The sequence below is a fragment of the Petaurus breviceps genome, unplaced genomic scaffold (genome assembly GCF_028583685.1).
Source record: "Petaurus breviceps papuanus isolate PSGF00001 unplaced genomic scaffold, PetGlider_PUasm1.0 126, whole genome shotgun sequence".
NCBI lineage: Eukaryota > Metazoa > Chordata > Mammalia > Diprotodontia > Petauridae > Petaurus > Petaurus breviceps.
Genome location: NW_027185655.1, coordinates 81,824,904 through 81,828,115, shown reverse-complemented (window position 1 = coordinate 81,828,115; position 3,212 = coordinate 81,824,904). Strand labels below are relative to the sequence as shown.

Genomic DNA, 3,212 nt, shown 5'->3' with positions numbered 1-3,212 from the left:
ATATATATATATATATATATATATATATATATATATATATATATATAATTTGATTTTAAAACTTTGAATTCCACATTCTTTCCTTCCTCCCTCATCACCCATCTTTACTGGGGAGATAAGCAATTCAATATAGGCTAAACATGTGTAGCTATAGAAAACATTTCCCTTGTGGATATCTTGTGAAAGATTGACTATATTTCCCTTCATCCTATAACCCACTTGTTCTATTCTCTACTTTGACCCTGTCCCTTTACAAAAATGTGTGCTCCTAAATACCCTCCCCCCCAACCTCTCCTCACCTTCATCATTCCCCCTCTCATCCTCTCCCTCCCCTACTCTCTTGTAGGGCAACATAACCTATTTAGTGTGTATGTCATTCTCTCCCTAAACCAAATTCAAAGAGAGTAAAGTTGACACATTCCCTTTTGCCTCCCTGTTCTTCCCCTCCATTGTAACAGTTTTCCCTTGCCTCTTCTGTATGAGATAATTTACCCCATTCTGTCTTTCCCCATCACCTCTCACTATATTTCTTTCTCACCTCTCAATTTCACCTTTTAGATATCATGCCTTCCTATTCAATTGACCCTGTGCCCTCTGTTTATGTATACCTGTACACATATATACACACACTCACATATGTATTCATATGGCAATATACCCTCCTATATATACATATATAAGCAAACATGCATATACACACATTTATATTCCCTTCAACTATCCTCATACTGAGAAAAGCTTCATAAGTTACAATTATTGTTTTTCCTTGCAGGCATGTAAAGAGTTAAACTTTGATAAGTCCCTTATAATTTCTTTTCCCTGTTTGCCTTCTCATGCTTCTCTTGCTTCTTGTATTTGAATGTCAAATTTTCTATTCAACTCTGGTTTTTATCAAGAATGCTTGAAAGTCCTCCACTTCAATGAATGACCATATTTTCCCCTGAAAAGTTATACTCATTTTTGCTGGGTAGGGATTCTTGATTTTAATCTTAGCTCCTTTGATCTCTGGAATATCATATTCCAAGCCCTTTGATCCCTTAATATAGAAGCTGCTAGATCCTGTGTTATCATGATTGTGTTTCCACTATATTCAAATTGTTTCTTCTTGGCTACTTGTAATATTTTCTCCTTGATCTGGGAAATCCAGAACATGGCTATAATATTCCTAGATGTTTTATTTTGGGGATCTTTTTCAAGAGGTGATCAGAGGATTCTTTCAATTTTTATTTTGCCCTCTGGTTCTAAAATATCTGGGCAATTTTCCTGGAACTTTTTTTTTGCTTTTTTTTGGAAGGCAATTGGAGTTAAGTACCTAGCCCAAGGTTATATGGATAGTTGTTTTTTGTGAGGGTGTTAAGTATCTGAATCCGGAACCAAACTTGGGTCCTCCTGACTCTGGGGCCGGCACTATGCTCACTGCACCACCTAGCCACCTGAGAATTTCTTGAAGGATGATTTCTAGATTCTTTTCTGTATCATGGCTTTCAGGTAATGCAATAATTTTTAAATTATCTCTCCTGCATCTATTTTCCAGGTGAGTGGTTTTCCCAATGAGATATTTCACATTGCCTCCTATTTATTCATTTATTTGGATCTATTTAATAGTATCTTGATTAGTCATAAAGTCATTAGCTTCTATTTGCTCCAATCTAATTCTGAAAGAATTATTCTCTTCAGTGGGCTTTTGAAATTCTTCTTCCATCTGTCAAATTCTGCTTTTTCAGGCATTCTTCTCCTCATTACCTTTTTGGGCCTCTTTTGCCATTTGAGTTAATCTATTTTTTGAGGTGTTATTTTCTTCAGTCATGTTGTTGACTCTCTTTTCATGATTTTCTTACATAATTCTCATTTCTCTTTCCAATTTTTCCTCCACTTCTCTTACTTGATTTTCATAATCCTTCCTGAGCTCCTCCATGGACTGTAATCAATTCATATTTTTCTTGGAAGCTTTTGGAGCAAACGTTCTGACTTCAATGTCTTGCTCCAGCTCCACTGCTTGATCCTTTTTGTCCCCAAAAAAGGAATCTATTGTCTGTTTGTGCTTCTTTTGCTTTCTCATATTGGCAGCCAATTACTTGTCTTTTGATCTCTTTGCCACAGTAGAACTCTGCTTCCAGAGGTGAGAACTTTGTCCCAAATCACAGCTGCTAGAGCTACTAGGAGGGTTCTGCCTTTACAGCCCCCACCTTCTGGCTCACTGGTTACATACCTCTTGACCACCACGCAAGTCTGTGATCCAGATTCGGGCAGGTTAAAGCAAGAGCGATTACCTTCTAAATGGTCACTTGGCCCCCCATGATCTGCAGGTCAGGGGCTCTGAAGCAGCCATACAGAGGTTGTTGCATGGCTGCATTGCCCCTGCCACTTCTTGTTCTGGGGGAATGAGAGAAAGGGGCTGGAATGCACTCCTAGTCTGTTTCCCCCTTCCCCCCCTCCAGTTCCAACAGAACTCTACACTGACTTTGTCTTTAGCATTTATGGGTTTATCATTCTGGAAACCGCCACAGCTGCTAGTAATCCACTCTCCCAAAGTGCACTCCAGCTAGGGCTGTTCAGGGCTGCCCTGGGGCTAAAACCCCAGGCTCATGCAGGTCTGAGCTCTGCTCCCAGTATACTGCAGTGGACGCTTCCTGCTGACTTGCTGGGCTGCCTTCAGGGGGAAATTTTTTCTCTGTGTTGCTTTGTGGGTTCTGCAGCTCTAAAGTTTGTTTAGAATCATATTTTATGGGTATATGAGGTGATTATGAGGGGAACTCAAGGAATTTTCCTGCTTCAAGCCCAATCAGCTTTTCTAGAGGAAAACAACTCAATCTAGTTCAGGAGAAAAAGCCAGCACCCTGGACTTTAGAGAATACAAAGAGAAGTTACATACATACAAAAATACAGACAGAGAAAATAACACAATTCAGTAGAAAAACAGATAGGGTTTCTAACTATCTGACCATTACATACATATAGTGCTAGTTGGCAGGGAGAGAAGCACCAGCATCTGGGTTTTCAAAGGCAGATGGGGCTCGATAGCTGTCCATTCTCATCTGGCCAAATCACACAACTCTTCCCATAGGTGAATCTCAAAGCAAAACCTCACCTCCGAGGTATATATAGCCTTCTCTAGGGTCAGAGAACATCACAACCCTCATGACCCCCTGCCTAATTACAAAGAAGCAACCTGTGTAACGTCATGAAAAACAAATCTCCCCTAAGTAAGCTTC

General features: G+C 39.8%; 1 protein-coding gene across 1 annotated transcript in view; it reads left to right on the top strand.

Moving 5' to 3' along the window:
- The window catches only part of FSTL5 (follistatin like 5), a 1,185,743-nt gene that overhangs the window by 115,838 nt on the left and 1,066,693 nt on the right, over positions 1 to 3,212 (top strand). The gene's annotated exons all lie outside the window — the stretch shown is intronic.